Source organism: Bufo gargarizans, chromosome 5 (assembly GCF_014858855.1).
Source record: "Bufo gargarizans isolate SCDJY-AF-19 chromosome 5, ASM1485885v1, whole genome shotgun sequence".
Classification (NCBI taxonomy): Eukaryota; Metazoa; Chordata; class Amphibia; order Anura; family Bufonidae; genus Bufo; species Bufo gargarizans.
The window spans coordinates 136,499,188-136,516,487 of record NC_058084.1 but is presented as its reverse complement, the minus strand read 5'-3'; the positions used below and the strand labels follow the sequence as shown (position 1 = coordinate 136,516,487).

The 17,300-nt window shown below is 44.1% G+C and overlaps 1 protein-coding gene across 6 annotated transcripts in view; it reads left to right on the top strand.

Annotated features, from left to right (window-relative positions):
• The window catches only part of GREB1L (GREB1 like retinoic acid receptor coactivator), a 115,902-nt gene that overhangs the window by 33,080 nt on the left and 65,522 nt on the right, over positions 1-17,300 (top strand). For all 6 annotated transcript variants that reach the window (XM_044294469.1, XM_044294470.1, XM_044294468.1 and 3 more), the window contains exon 2: positions 8,038-8,111. The gene's annotated coding sequence lies outside the window, so the exon portion shown is untranslated. The remainder of the gene's footprint in view (positions 1-8,037; positions 8,112-17,300) is intronic.

Below are 17,300 nucleotides of genomic sequence, written 5' to 3'. Positions count from 1 at the left end.
TAATCACATGGTCCATTACCATGGTGATGGATCATATGATGTACCATGTGATGACCACAGTGATGTCACCAAAGGTCCTTTCACAGGTCCTAAAGATAGAACAGGAGACCGGCAGCTGCGCGAACAATTGGAGGAGGTGAGTTAATTTTTTATTTATTTTTTTAACCCTCATTGGCACTTCCCACTGCGCCACCAATGTATATTATACTGGGGGGGTCCGCACTGAATGTATATTATACTGGGGGGGGTGGCCGCACTGAATGTATATTATACTGGGGGGGGGGGTGGCCGCACTGAATGTATATTATACTGGGGGGGGGGGGGTGGCCGCACTGAATGTATATTATACTGGGGGGGGGGGGGTGGCCGCACTGAATGTATATTATACTGGGGGGGGGGGGTGGCCGCACTGAATGTATATTATACTGGGGGGGGGGGTGGCCGCACTGAATGTATATTATACTGGGGGGGGGGCGGCCGCACTGAATGTATATTATACTGGGGGGGGGGGGCGCACTAAATGTATATTATACTGGGGGGGGGGGCCGCACTCAATGTTTATTATACTGGGGGGGGGGGGCGGGACCTCACATACGGCTCCATGTGGATGACCTCATACACATGAACGAGCACGCAGGGTGAGTCATGAGGAGGCGTGGCCTTCACTCAACTGCCTGAGAACCAGGAAGTTATCAGGACATCTACTGCTGATAAGATTAAAAAAGCAAAGTGGGACAACCCCTTTAATGATTATGGCTTTTTCATATGACAGAATAAGTGTTTTTTTTTTCTCCCCCTCTTTTCAGCCCAGGGCTGATCAGCTATTTAGACTCCCAAGCTTAGAGAATTTTATGGGCTCGTTGTAGCAATGGCATTCAGATGGAATGTCCCAGTCTTTTGTTTACTGGGAATGAACTCTGGATCTTCACATACAGGAGCACTCTGCAGGTAGTCAAGATGGTAAGGGATTTAGGCCATGACCTCATACCCTAGTGCCTAATTAACTCTGAGATACTATTTAGAAAGAAAAGTGAACGCTTGGAAATGGGAAATGTTACATTCCTTGTTATTTAGGGCCCAGGCGGAATTTGGCTGCCGTTAACCAGAGTCTCTCCAACTTTCCATTACTATAAAATTGAAAGTTTAATGAAGCCAGAAAATTTATTTCTAATAATTTTTGATTACCATTTTTCCCTTTTTAGAAGATTTCCTAACCATTTTTTTTTTAACCATTTGCACCTAATATTAAAGTTTTTCCAGGTTCTAAATATTTAATTACCTCTACTCAAAATAAGTCCTCATTATCAGATCAGTGGGTCACGCTAGGTGTCGATCAGACAAAAAAAAACGTTGCATGCAATGTTTTTTGTCTGGCTGAAACCTGGCATTTATGTTGGCAAGCAGCCAGATCGCTGCCGAACCTCATTACAGTCAATGAAGATCCAATGGTGAACTAGAGAATCTGGCAATGCCAGATCTGCTTGACTGAGATGTAAACGAGGCCATGGATCATGTGAGTTTATGCTGCAGTTTTCCGCCTTTGCAAGGCATAGGGTCAAGTCTGCAGAATTGGCCATGACAAAACCACATGCAACTCATCCAGACTTTGCTGTGGATTTTTTTTTTAAGCAATCTATGGTGTGTCCCGTGTTGACTTGCCTTAAATCTTGGTGGGTTTAGTGAGGCCAGTTTTTAAAGTTCTCTACACACACATTGCATTTTTGTTTGTAGTATTTTCGAACCCAGTAGTTGCATTCACTAACTTGGTTGGCAGGGTGTTGGAACCCCGCCAATTGGCTAGTGATGGCATATACTAAGCATAGGCCATCACTTGGTAAAGGCTGGACAACCCATTTAAGGGCACCCAAAATGGTGTAAAAAAGTCTACACTGGAGATTTTAGGCATTGGAAAAGGCTAATTTAAACCATGTTATGCATCTCGCCTTTTTGTGACATGAATGGGTGTAATGGATGCCTACCAATTTCAGCATTCGGTGGGAAAAGTTGATCTGCTGTGTTAGATTTTTTTTTTTCCGGTTAATGTTGGCTGCTGTAATTAAAGAGCAGGATCTGCATCCCATCAATGGAAGCCCATTTTAGGCCACAAACAGAGGTCCATAGGTACTGTTTTTGTTTTAACTTATAGCATTGTCATCACAGATCAACCATGCCCCTCATGTATTGCCCTTACAAGTTTAAGGAGGCCATACACATAATAATAGAAGTTGGCTGATGGTTGAACATCAGCTGAACAAACAATCATCTAGTGAACGACATGACCACACACATTTTAGTCCACATTGGCCATTACACTTGATCAAACTGCCCATGTATGTTTAGTGAAACCGGACGATCAACGAAGATCTTTCGTACACTGGTGGAGGAAAATATCAAACACGACCATCTTCTTTTCAGACAATGATGCTCTGTCATCGGTCGGCTTAAACTATCGTTTTTAAATTTCAGCCGAAAGTTTGTTTTGCTCAACTTTAGACTAATGTGCATGGTCACCTTTAGTGTTGCACTGTAATGTTATTTTCAAAGCTCTTTAGCTATACCATTGGATGGCCTATGGGTAGATTCAAAATTGAGATCATTAGGTAAGAAGTTTAAATGCCTTTGAATGGTCTTGACTTTTTTTTCCACTCTCATTAACCATAGAGTGGAGAAGAGTAAGAATTCTTTCATTGTGTAGTAATGATGGATGTGGATGCTGTCTAGATTCCTCCTCCTATGATCTGGACTTGGTGCAGCCTTTTGTTTTTGTTCATCCAGGCAATAAGGAACTTGATGTGGGTGGATTTTGTTTCTCTTTTGGTGTGAATCTGTACTTTGTTGAGTGGGGTCTAATTTTTATTCGGCTATGCGAACATTTCCTAAAAGGTAAGATGGTTAAAGCTGTCATCTCAAGGTCATTTGTTTGGTGGGTGTCAATGTTGTGAAAGCTAATGCAGAAAAGCTTTGAGATGTGTTGAGATGAGTTTATTGTACTTGGTTTTGTGTCAGATCATACTGACTTCACAATGGCTGAACGTAACATTTCTTTTTAAACACCTTGCTCATTAATGGGTTTTTCAGACATAGAATTGGTTCTTTCCACAGATCTCTTTTAACCCATCTAGACTCTACTGAGCTTATTTTAGCAAGTTATTTTATCTATAGTTATTATCTTATTTCCCATGTGCAGTGTTATGTTGGTATTACAGTGCCCGATAATTGAGCAGTCCAATAGGCCCTTTATGAGGATTTCCAATATGGTACTACATGGTGTCGCAGAGAACAATATTTAAATCCAAGAATCGTTGGTTTCTATATCCTCTTTTTATTATATTGACCTAAAGTTCGGTTGAGTACACAGGATCCCTTAAACAAATATCCATATCCTCCCAAATAGTTGCTAAAAAAAATGTTTTGTAGGACATAGCTGAAAGAGGGGTTGGCAACATTTTATGCTCACCAAGGGTCATCTGCATGGAAAATTGTTTGAGTTTTAAGAAACACAAGTTTTTCTACAGTAACCCTTCAACTAAAAATTGCTTGATGGAAATATAGAAAAACTTATTGAGGTAGACTTTGATAAGGGTGATATAGGATTGGTATTTTATGCTAGTGATTTGTCCTTCCTCTAGGAAGCATTTCTTTATTTGGCTTCAAAAGCATTGAGAAGGTTGCGTTCTCATCTTGTGCCGCTCCATTCTTTATTTTTTATAAACAGTGGTCAAGTAAAGCCCATTGCTGGCCAGTATATCGTTAATGAGTTCTCGTAGGAACGCATATTCGCGGTGATCTGCCAGTGTAATACTGCCGCCGATTATCAGATTACCTCATTCATGGGGCAGTCTGATCTTTCAGCATGCCTAAAAAGCTTTGCCGGCAGCAGATCGTGCGGTCTAATGGCGATCTGCTGCCGGCAAACAACTAGACAGCATGGCGACGAACTATGGCATAACGATCGCATCTCATGTTTTGGAGGAGATCGCTGCATGTAATAACTGTCTCCTCCACTAGTGAGCAGGCAATTGTTGGGAAGGAACGCTTCCTTCCCGACAATTTTCTGCAGTATCGGGCTGTGTACAGCCCAAAGACTGTTATAACGTCTGCTCGCTAAGAAGTTGCCCTTCAGTGGAAAAGTGAGTGGGATCACCAGATTATCTGGCCTTGATTTGTAATTAGCATATTTGCCATTGTTTTAATGCCTTCCCTGTGAAAGATTTATGGAGTCCCTGTCACTGGGGACAACCACAGGCTGCAGTTCCTGGAGATTTTATCTGGTCCTCACTCACCACAGTAAGGGCTCTACTAAGAGCATCTGTCACTCCAGGCTTTGTAAGATGGATAGCTGCTTCCAGCAAATGGTACTACAAGAAAGGTTTTTGGTGATTGGGAAGGTCTGGGAACAGACAAGACACTGCTATTAGAAATCTAGACCAAGTCGTTTACTTTTGGGAAAAACAAAGATGGATCAACGTGTCGTATTCCAAAGTTCCTGAAAAGTGAGACCATCATGTGGTTCTATATTCGAGGTGGTCCTTTCCCATTGATATTGGTTTCAGTTTTAAGTATCACCTTTATCTTTTGTTTTAATGGTTTTCCTAGTTTTATAGTAGTAGTTGTATAGTAAATCTTTTTATACATCTATTATATATTTTTATCATATATGTATATGTAATACTGTTTAATATTTGACTCAAGGTTGCTAACGTTTATATAAAGATATATAAAATCTGAATAAAAAAAAAAAAACATTGGCCCAAATTTACTAATTTGCCTTGTACAAAAATCTGTCTAAAAAAGGTGGTTCAGTTTGGCGTATCTAGGGTTTGTACACTTCTTCCGACATGCTTGAGCTTTGCAGTAGAGTTATAGCCTAAGATGCACAATTTTGCACCAAAATTGCACAACATTTCTGGAATAAAATTCTCTTTAAAGTAAGCCTACCTGTAGTTGTATAGACTCGGGGGCAGAGTTATCAAAATCTGTGTAAAGGAAAACCTTTAATTTTTCAGAGCTTAAATGGGATTGGTTGCTATGGACAGCTAAACCAGTATTCCTTTGCAACATTTTTGCCCCAGATTTTTGAGGGAACCATCTGTTTAACAGAAGTCAGCAATGTATTGTAATAGTTAACACCATGGGAGTCTTTGTTCCCCCCCCCTTTCCGCCTTCTCTGGCAGAGAAAGCGCCTAATTTGTGGCAAGGTGCACTGCTGGCAGTCCGTGTGCCTGGAGTAAAAACTTCTCCAGCCCCAGTTTTCATTCCTCTTTTTTACATCTGTTTCCAAGCATAAAAGATATTCAATGTGTCTGGCACGATGCCGCAAAAACGCTCATGATCGGCCATGTCCGTATTGCGGCCCGCAATACGCGTTCGCAGTATACGGGTACCGTCCGTTTGTGCACTGCATCACGGATGCGGATTTTCTTGAGTGGGTCCACAATCCGGAAGGTGCGGAATGGAGGCACGTAACTAGGGCTGAAACTTACTCGATTTGAATCGAGTAATTCGACGCAAAAAAATCCGTGATGCAAATTTTTTGCATCGAGGATTCATTTGTGTCATGTGACCATGGAGCAGGAGTGAAGCGCTTGTTGTTAATCACCGCTCTGCAGTTACCCGCCAGCCCGCACCGCGCTGCAGTTTCCTCCTAACACATCGTCAGGACATAGGTCATAGTGCGCGCTTACGTGCACTGACGCTGTGTGACGTCAGGATGACAGTAGAAAGCAATTTTTTTAATTTTTTTTAACGGCCGTCACGTTATGGGGTTATTCACGCTGTAGTTATTATTTTTTTTTGATGGCCATTAATTAATGGACATAAAAAAAAAATAGAACATGTTAATTCTGCTCCGTTTTCACTGACCGACAGCCCCATTGAAGGGGTCAGTTTTTCCGTTTCTCAGAAGGGCATTGGTGAAAAAAAGTCTATTTAAAAACTGAAAGTTTATCTGTTCTTAATGGATGTTTTTTTTCCACTGTTGTGTGAATGTAGCCCTAAAGGGGTGGTCTCCACTCGCCGTTACGAAGGCAAGATGAGACGGTCCTGCAGGAAACAGCAGAGTGCATGAGAGCTACTGAAACAGCGTAGCACAGCAAGCTATATTGTTTGTCAGTTAGGGAAACAATTGGCAAGCGCTACAACTTCAGTGTAATAATGGGTGGAAGTCGGAGTATTTGGGAAGATGTGTTGCCTACGGCCAAAGTTTTGTGTATATTTTCTTCACACTTCACTAAATGCTAATAATTCTGGTTGCAGGTGAAGTATACATCATGTGTCGGGTGCGGTGATAAAATGCTCACGTGGCTCCGTGGATGGCAGGATTGGATTACAGTTGTTGCTGATTTGGACTCATTGCTTGTGAAAGCCTACTGTTTTCTCAGAAGCCATATACTTTGACCTTGTTGACCATCTGTGACTGAGTTCATGTTTGGTGAGGCCGGGCCCCCCATACCATGGCAGAATGCAAGTCTTCAGAGGATTGTACAAATGGATTTTCTTGTCCTTTATTTGTGCAGTTGATTAGGTGGTGAATGGATGCAGCTGAAGCTAGCTTCTGCTCATGTGATTAGTTCTATTAGGCAAGGGCTACACCTAGATTTTTTATTTATTAAATTTTTTACTGCAAAAAATGGATATTGCCGTCCAGAGGTAGTGCATCCAGGTGCCCGAATATCTCTGAGACCCCTGCACTTAAATGGGCACCTAGCAATATTTTTTATTATTTTTATCTTATTTTAATAACTTGCTACAGGCTGTATTCCTAGGGCTACTTTTTTTTTCTTCTTAGATTTAGGATATGACCCCCGTAGTACGGTAAAATTATGCGGCCACGGACTGTCACAGGTGGGTGTGGCTGTGATCGAATGATGCTGTGAATACTGTACAGTTGACCCACAGTCAGGTTGGAACTCGCAGCACCATAAATCACTATAAAGCCTCAAGCAGACATCCCTGGAACACGGTCCAGTAGATACCGGACTGGCACTGCAGGAGCGCATGGCGTAATTGGTTTCTATGACGCCGTGCGCTCCTGCAATGCCAGTCCGGTATCTCACGGACCGTGTTTCACGGACATCTGCATGAGGCTTAATGCAGTGAGTTTCGGGCAGCTGGTTAACAGTTGGTCTATGAAATGCGGCCATCACATCCACCCTGTGAGAACCTTTTACACCAGCTAGTGATGGAGCATGGACATTCATACGAACATTCGTTAACCCATTCGTTGCCCTATGTAGACCTGCCTCCAGTCACCCAATAAGTGTTACTGCTCATTTGTTGGGTGATTGCCCTTTTATGTGGAAAATGGGAAATCGTGGGTTGTCAGCGGCACATAGATCTGTGTAAACAGGGGTGCGCTGCCAAAAATAATGAATTGTATCTACATTAACGATACCGAAGGCACTTAAAGCGCTGATGATTGCTCTACGTACATAAAAATAAATGATATAATATATTATTTGACTACTTGGTCCCCTGTTTGTTTTTTTTGTTTTTTTTACAAAAATGTGAATGAAAAATGTCAGGGCATTGTGTCAGGTTTTGTGTGGTGTGAGGGCTCTACCCCAACTGTGAATGTGTGGCTTTGGGTACATAACTTGGTAATCATATCCCAAAGATCTCTCGCACCAAGAGACAGGCGCGCCTTCCGGAGTCCTGTGCCCCGTCTGTCAGGAGAGGCCCAGCAGCATTGCATTTGAATGGAGCTGGGTGTGGGGAGGCTAAAATGCACTGCACCCTTGTCTGGGGTCTCTCGCCAGTCTCTACATAACTTAGGCGAGAGACACCGAAAATGAGAACGGAGACTGGTCAGCCGGCTCTCTCCCTTCCACCCCACGCCCCTTTTTCCATCATCTTGGGAAAGAGTCATGAGCGGGGAAAAGTCGCAGATTCGGCCGCAAATCCCCTTTGCGACCTAATCTGCTACAAAAGTACGCCAAAATGGCATACTTCTCATCGGAAATGACCCCAGAAAGTTGTTGGACTTGTTTTGTATCCGCATAGGATTGCGCTGACAAATTTATTGATTGTGTTTTTCAGGTTCTATTGAATTCCCTTTCGCATACATGAACTGCTAACCATGTCTTTCAATTAGTTCACCTGAAATCACAAAGGTAGGTGAAAAATTAAGTTGGATGCTTTTTCTAGGGCCGGGTTCACACATTCACTCAAACTGAGGAAGAGTGTAAGGGCTCTTTCACACGAGCGGATCCCGTGCGGGGAATCCACTGCGTGCCAAGCCCTGATCCGGACAGCAGAGACACGGAGCAGTAACATGACTGATAATGCTCTTTGCCTCTCTGTGATCTTTTTACTACAAAATCACGGTGACAACTTTATCTCACTGTGATTTTGTAGTAAAAAGGTCACAGAGAGGCACGGAGTATTATCAGTCATGTTACTGCTCCGTGTCTCTGCTGTCCAGAACCGGGCTTGGCTCTCTTTCACGCAGCGGATTACCCGCACGGCATCTGCTCGTGTGAAAGAGCCCTAAGGCCTCTTTCACATGAACGATACGGATTGGCTCAGGGTGCGCTCAGTGAAACTTGCAGCATTGTGCAAGCAAGGGCGCGGGTGCAATCAGTGTTGATGCATTTTTCACACGTGTGAAAAAAACCCTAAGGCCTCTTTCACACGGGCGTGAGTTTTTTTTGCCCGGATAAGAGCCGGGTGCGTTGCGGGAAAATGCGCGATTTTCCCGCGCGAGTGCAAAACATTGTCATGGCTTGGGATTGATGTCCTGAAGATTGTATTATTTTCCCTTATAACATGGTTATAAGGGAAAATAATAGCATTCTGAATACAGAATGCATAGTAAAACAGCGCTAGAGGGGTTAAAAAATAAATAAAAAATTTACTCACCTTAGTCCACTTGCTCGCGAAGCCCGGCATCTCCTTGTGCCTCCTCTGCTGATGAACAGGACCTGGGGTGAGCTGCTCCATTAAATAGAGCTTAAGGACCTTCGATGATGTCACTCCGGTCATCACATGGTACGTCACATGATCTTTTACCATGGTGATTCACCATGGTAAAAGACCATGTGATGACCGGAGTGACGTCATCGAAGGTCCCTAAGCTCTATTTAATGGAGCAGCTCACCCCAGGTCCTGTTCATCAGCAGCGGAGACACAAGGAGATGCCGGACTTCGCGAGCAAGTGGACTAAGGTGAGTTAAAATTTTTTTTATATTTTTTTAACCCCTCTAGCGCTGTTTTACTATGCATTCTGTATTCAGAATGCTATTCTTTTCCCTTATAACCATGTTATAAGGGAAAATAATAATGATCGGGTCTCCATCCCGATCGTCTCCTAGCAACCGTGCGTGCAAATCGCATGGCATCCGTACTTGCTTGTGGATGCCATCCGATTTTAACACACCCCATTCATTTCTATGGGGCCTGCGTCACGTCGAAATCGGACAATATAGAGCATGCTGCGATTTCAACTGAACGCACAAGTGATGCGTTAAAAACAACGCTCATGTGCACAGCCCCATAGAAATGAATAGGTCAGGATTTAGTGTGGGTGCCATACGTTCGCCGCACGGATCGCACCCGCACGGAAAACTCGCCCGTGTGAAAGGGGCCTAAAGGGTTTACAAACCTGTTGTGCATCCGGATTACATCCAGATGCAATGTGTTTTTTTTCTGAAGCCCCCATTCACTTCAATGGGGTCAGGGCTGCGTGAAAAACGCTGAATATAGAAAATGTACACAGACCCATTGAAATAAATGGGTCAGGATTCAGTGCGGGTGCTATGCGTTCACTTCATGCATCGCACCCGGGCAGAAAACTCGCTTGTGTGATAGGGGCATAAAGTACTTATGTGTAAAATTGTAAAAGTCCTTACTCCTGTCTTTGCTAAAAATATTTTTATTTTTTTTTTTCACTTTTGCACACAAGTGTCAAGAATTTCTGCGTGAATTTAACACCCAATCTGTGCCAAAATCTCCATGCGTTACTTGCACATTTTGATGCAGTTTTGCCCTGATCTCGCCCTTTGCCTTGCAAAAGGTTAAGTCTCAACGAAAAATCCACTAAAACCATGGACATGCTGCAGATTTCAAAATCCACATGGCAGGTCAATTCCCACATGGAAAATATCTGCAAAGTATACATGAGATTTGTCAATTTGTAATCCGTGTAATATGCAATGTGTGCAGGTAGCCTTATAGTTGTACATAAAGGCGTTTTTAAGAAATTTACCTTTTTAATAGCAGAAATCTGCAACAAAACATTGTGTGTTCTGTTCTGCTGCGGAACTAATATTCTGCAGTGAAACGATATGCCGGCATTAACATTTTCCATGCTCATAGGCTAACATAGAGGATGTCTTTATGGTGTAGCGCCCTTATGCTACACCCGTTATTTAGGGTACTTTCACACTAGCGTTTTTCTTTTCCGGCATAGAGTTCCGTCACAGGGGCTCTAAACCGGAAAAGAACTGATCAGGCATATCCCCATGCATTCTGAATGGAGAGTAATCCATTCAGGATGCATCAGGATGTCTTCAGTCGTTTTGACTGATCAGGCAAAAGATAAAACCGTAGCATGCTACGGTTTCATCTCCGGTGAAAAAAAACTGACTTGCCTGAATGCCGGATCCGGCATTTGTCCCCTTAGGAATGTATTAGTGCCAAAACACCGGAATGCCGGATCCGTCCTTCTGGCCTGCGCACGCGCAGAACGGTAAAATTATGGAACAAAATACACGACTGATCCGTCTATCCGCATGACAAGCGGAGAGACGGATCCGTTCTTGCAAAGCATTTAAAGCAGATATGACTGCTGACTTGTATTAAAGTTTTTATAATTTTTAAGCTGTATACATGTGATATAGAAAAAATTTGATGTATTACTCTATCGAATATTATAAGCTTTAATCAAAGCATAAGGGCTCATGCACGCAAGCATACTTGCTCAGTGCCCGTATTGCGGACCGTAAACGGCCAGTCTGCAATATACTGGCACTGGCTGTGTGCACTTGAAGTCAATGGGTCAGCATTTGCCAGATACAACCAAAGATAGAGCTTCACCTCTCTTTTTGGAGATCGGAAGCCCACAGAAGCACTATGAAGCGCTTCCGTGAGCTTTTGATCCGTGCCTCTGCACCGCCAAATATTTTCTATTTTCGGCCGTATGTTGCAGATTGCAGACTCATTCAAGTCAATGGGTCTGCATCCGCAAGTGGAGTGCATATGGCTGGTGGCTATGCATTGCGGGCTGCGATCTGCTGCAAGGGCATTGAGCAAGTCCGCTTGTGTGCATGAGCCCTAAGGGTTATGGCTACCCCGTAAAATGTGTTACATGAGTCAAAGTTGCAGAGAAGTCAAAGGATGCAAAATATATGCGACTTTGCTGTTGTGCGAATATTTTAAAACTGTGTTTTGGCTGTGAAAACAGGCGAGTCGCTTGTAGCACATGACTTGCATTAAAGTCAATAATTAAGAAGTCACGCATGACATGTGACCTGCAACACAAAATCCAGCGTGTCTGGAGTTTTTGCCACTGTCACAGCATGTTGCATTACGACACCATTGCCAAGCGTTCCATGAAATGTTGCGCTGCAAATGTCGGCATGTAGACGTCCCCTTAAAGCCCCCATGAGCATTTCATGCTCCGATACTCTCCTTTGCCCTGTACTGAATCGCGCAGGGCAAAGGCATTTTTTGGAGGACATACCGGGCTCTCCATAAGGACTGCTAGGTGGATGCTTCCGCCTAGCAGCGAGCCCAGTGACGTCACCGGCACTAATTGCCGGGCTTTAGGGCAGCCGCAAAAACTGCGGCTCCAATGCGGACCAAAACAACGGTCGTGTGCATGAGGCCTAACAGTGTAAAAATACACTGCCTGTCCCAAGAAAAAAAAAGTCGCCACCTGGTTTTAACTAAGCAAATAGTTATGAGCCTCCTATTGGATAATAGGGCAATTATCTTTCAGCTGGCAATAAGTTATTTAACCCCAACTGGTGCAATGAGTTGCTTCTCATTTCTTAAACAACCATGTCGATAGACACATCTCAAAAAAAAAAAAAAAAAAATTATTTTTTTTTTGTTTATGATAGTGCAAACGGATCCGTTTTGACTTTACATTGAAAGTCAATGGGGGACGGATCCGTTTGAAAATTGAGCCATACTGTGTCAACTTCAAACGGATCCGTCCCCATTGACTTACATTGTAAGTCTGGGCGGATCCGTTTGCCTCCGCACGGCCAGGCGGACACCCGAACGTTGCAAGCAGCATTCAGGTGTCCGCCTGCTGAGCGGAGCGGAGGACAAACGGTGCCAGACTGATGCATTCTGAGCGGATCCGAAAGCATTAGGGCTGGACGGATCCGTTCGGGGCCGCTTGTGAGAGCCTTCAAACGGAACTCACAAGCGGACACCCGAACGCAAGTGTGAAAGTAGCCTTAGTCTGTTTGGGATGGGTCAAATCATTGGCGTGCATCAAGCAGAGAAAATATCTAAGGAGATTGCAGAAACGACTAAAATTGGGTTAAGAACTGTCCAACGCATAAACAACTGGAAGGATAGTGGGGACCCATCGTGTTCGAGGAAGAAATGTGGCCGGAAAAAAAAAAATCCTGAATGATCGTGATCGGCGATCACTTAACAATTGAAATCAAATCAAGAAAAACAGTAGAGCTCAGGGCTATGTTTAATAGTGAAAGTAAGAGCATTTCCACACGCACAATGCAAAGGGAACCCAAGGGATTGGGACTGAACAGCTGTGTAGCTGTAAGAAAACCACTAATCAGTGAGGCAAACCAGAATAAAAGGCTTAAATTTGCTAGGGAGCATAAAGATTGGACTCTGGAGCAATGGAAGAAGGTCATGTGATCTGATGAGTCCAGAGTGATGGGCGCATCGGGGTTAGAAGACAGGCAGATGAAGTGATGCACCCATCATGCCTAGTGCCTACTGTACAAGCCTGTGGGGGCAGTGCTATGATCTGGGGTTGCTGCAGTTGGTCAGGTCTAGGTTCAGCAACGGTATGTGCTCCAGGAATGAGGTCAGCTGACTACCTGAACATACTGAATGACCAGGTTATTCCATCAATGGATTTTTTCTTCCCTGATGGTGGGGGCATATTCCAGGATGACAATGCCAGGATTCATCGGGCTCAAATTGTGAAAGAGTGGTTCAGGGAGCATGAGACATCATTTTCACACATGGATTGGCCACCACGGAGTCCAGACCTTAACCCCATTGAGAATCTTTTTTTCTTTTTTGGTGGCGACTTTTTCTTTTTTTGGGGGGCAGGCAGTGTATAAACAAACAGCTCTGCACAATACAGTGCAGGGAAAGGGAGAGCATCGGAGCATGAAATGCTCCACTGCTCATGTCACGGGGGCCAGAGGGGTGAAAACGGAGATATGTCTGGGTTCAGCTCTGAACCTGGACAACCCCTTTAAGCTGAGAAGTAATTGCTGTGTTCGGTGGTTGCAGCTATCCTTGTATAATCTTCTGAACACGATCTCTCTGTCCTTGACTTACATTTGTCCTTGGACTTGCAGATTTCCAAATGTCTGTGTGTTCTACAGACTTCGTGTCCACGGGAAAACAGACGCCACTAGGAACAAGGCTGTGCATATTTCCATAGGCAGCAGGCTAGGAATGCCTTACGTACTGGGGTCTTGGGCAGGCTGCAGCTATCCATATGACACATAATTTAGACTTTGCCTTTATCAAGGGAAAGGCTGTTTTGTCTACCCTGTAAACTAGACGCAAGGCACTTTTTCAGTTTAAAACCAAAGGTTTTCACGTGAACACATTGGGGGATTTTTATAAAAACTGGTGCAAGGAAAAACTAGCTTGTTGCCCATAGCAACCAATCAGATTTATTCTTTCATTTTCTAAAGGACCTCTGAAAAATGAAAGCTGAAACCTGATTGGTTGCTGTGGACAACTAAGCCAGTTTCCCTTTGCACTCCGTTTGATAAATGTTCCGCAATAAACCTTGAAGGTTTACAGTCGGTGTCTGTATTCATTGGTAACAGTCTCACATCTGCAGCTCTCCATTTTTCTTAATGCGTTCTGTGGCTGATAATGAATGTGAAAAAAAAAGGAAGGCTACTTTCATACTGGCGTTTTGGCTTTCCGTTTCTGAGATCCGTTCAGGGCTCTCACAAGCGGTTCAAAATGGATCAGTTTTGCCTTAATGCATTCTGGATAGAAAATGATCCGCTCAGAATGCATCAGTTTGCCTCCGTTCCGTCTCCATTCCGCTCTGGAGGCGGACACCAAAAAGCTGCCTGCTGCGAAGCGGAGCCAAACTGATCAGTCCTGGCACACAATGTAAGTCAATGGGGACGGATCTGTTTTCTCAGACACAATAGAAAGCAGATCCTTCCCCATTGACTTTAAATGGTGTTCATGACCTCATGGCTATAGAAGACATAATACAACTGGATCCGTTCATGACTGATGCATGCGGTTGTATTATTGTAACGGACGCGTTTTTGAAGGTTTATAACGTATACGCAAAAAATGCTAATGTGAAAGTAGCCGAAGATGAGAATTATGGACGTCTTGTGATATTCATTGGCAAAGAATTTTTGGGAAATCGCAAGAAGAGGTCAATTCCATTGTTATCGTCTAACAATGTGCGTGTAAGAAAGGCACAGACTGAAAAGAACAGCTAGTAACCGGATAGAAGGGACTCGGTGCCATCATAAAATCACTATTTAAGGTCACATAAAATGTCATCCACCACAAGTGTCTGTCCTCTGCATCCTGCACCCAAAATCTCATACATGAACCTCAGCCCAACCTGCCAGCATATATCAGAGATGAGGATCGAGGGGATTGCGCAGGTGGGAGGAGTAGATGTACCACGTAAAAACGTTTTTTACACTTTAGTAACTTAGACATAAGATTGACATTAATTGGCAGTCAATTTATTGCACTAATACTGTAAATGGATTGTACCGGTGCTTGATTGAAAGGAAATCGGTCACCATTTTTTATACTGTTTCCAGGTTCCTATAGCTCTGCTATACCCATGTGTAAATATACCTTTATATCCAAATCCAGGTTCTGTAACTCCCCAGAAAACATGTTTTATTCAATATCCTAATTAGGTTGAAAAAAGCCCAAGGGGCAGTACTTATCCATTGTGGAGCCCGGCTGCGCCCATCAGCAGTGAGCCCCGCTCCTCCTCACTCTTCTAATTTCCTGGTCCTAGCAGCAGTGACGTCCTCCTGCTGCCGGCTAAAATCTTGTGCAGTAGCTCGTTCACCTTTCTGTGTGGGTCCACACGGTCTGTAATTATGCTGGCAGCGGCTTCATTAACTGAACTGCGCATGCGCCAACAGCCTGCACGAGATTTTAGTCTACGGTGGTGACTGATTCCCTTTAGTTATGATTATTTCCTTACCTACAATACCATTAGTCATGGATTCACTAAAATTGGAGGGTAAAAAGTAAGGCCTCATTCACATCTCCGTTAGGAGATCAGTCTGCCTGATCTTGCATTTTCTGTCGGTGACGTATCCTCTACTTCACAGCTTGATTCCCATTGACTGCAATGAGGTCCAGTGGTGGTCCGGCCCAATTCTGGCATAAATGCCTGGTTACAGCCCAACAAAAAAAGTTTCTTTTTTTTTTTTTTTGTCTTGCTGACAGCCGGGATTTGTGCCAGTTCTCCTAAACAGAGATGTGAACACGATCTTAGCAAAACAAGGTAGCTCAAACAATGAAACCTGTGCTTTTAAACAGCTAAAAGTCTTCTGACTCCTGGTGGTAATAGTCCAACACTCACCAGTTCCCTGATGCAGTTGTTCCTGTCCGCTCCCCATTGCTCTTTACTTCCTGGTTCCAGCTCTACAAGCCAGAAATGCTAGGGAGGGCTGCTCAGCCAATCGTTGGTGTAGCAGTGTCCAACCCTACTGATTGGTGGACAGGGCCTTTCCTAGAATTTCTGGTGTGACAAGCAGGCATGATCGGAGCACTGTTGGAAAGGCATCGGCAGGGGATCAGTGAGGGAGAGCATGGCCTATGTTTTATCTTTTATCCCCATCTGGCTTTTTTTGTATGCAATTGTATTTCCCTGGAAAACCCCTTTAAGATTGGGTTCTGACAGAGTATTTCTTGAAGGCTTTCAGTTGCAGGATTTGCAGATGAATCCATAGTAATGCACAGTTCAGGTGAATGGAACTCCCACACCATTTACAAGCTGAATAGAAAAATATAGGCCACATCTAGGCATGCTGCTGACTTTCAGATCCTTTGGACTACATTCCTTTCGGTTGTAAGGTACCATCTTTCAGGGGCTGACTGGAGACTTAGTGGCCCTGGGAAAAAAATGTAGCCCCCTTGTTGTAGGCAGGTCTAAATTGACAGAAGGTGGGACAATACAAGTAGGTGGGATCCACAGTGCAAAATACCATCCCAGCAGAACCAAATACCACAGTGCAGCACAATATACTGCCCCGAAAGCTGTCCATCTGTGGTCGGCCTCGATAGCTGCCATTTCCTGCTCTCCTCCAGTTGTCTCTGGTTAAGATATGGAGCAGAGGCTTAGGAGGTCAGATATGGACCACAGCCTGGGGCGTAATACCATAGTGGCAGACCATGCGACTGCTATGGGGCCCAGGGCAAGAAGGGGCCCAGTCTTAGTTGGGGTTATCTCCTCTTCTACTGGAGGTGAAAACTTGGTCAGGACTCTACCCCCTAAAGAAATAACTTTTAGTTTAGGTGTTTAAATGAAGCAGTGTAAAAATAGGCCAAGGGTCATTGAAAGAGGTTTAGGCAGAAACCACTCTGCCCTGTGTGGGGGCCCTTACTTCTCTATGTACGCCACTGACCACAGCAGTTGAATTCAGCAGGGTAAGTGCGGTCACATTACTGCTGAGAGCTCATCATATACCCGGCCAACGGCAGAGAGGAGGACTTGGGCAGCCCCCTAGTCATCGCCCCCGTTAACAAGGATTGAGCATAAATTGACTTCGTCTAAGGGTTTTCATCTGCCATGTGGACGGCAAATTGTGGTCCGCATTGCACGGGCACCGGCCGTGGGGCTGCTGCATGCTGATCGCGATCCCATTCGCCTGAATTGGTTCAGCAATCGGTCCGTTCCGCAAAAAGATAGAGCAAGTTCTATCCTTTTGCGGTGCAGAGGCACGTAACTGAACCCACGGAAGCACTGATGCGGAATGGGGCAACGGTCGTGTGAACAAGCTCTTAAAGGCTCATGCACACAAATGTATTTTCTTTCAGTGTCCGTTCCGTGTTTTGTTTTTTTGCGGACTCTATGTGGAACCATTCATTTCAATGGGTCCGCAAAAAAATACGGAAGTTAC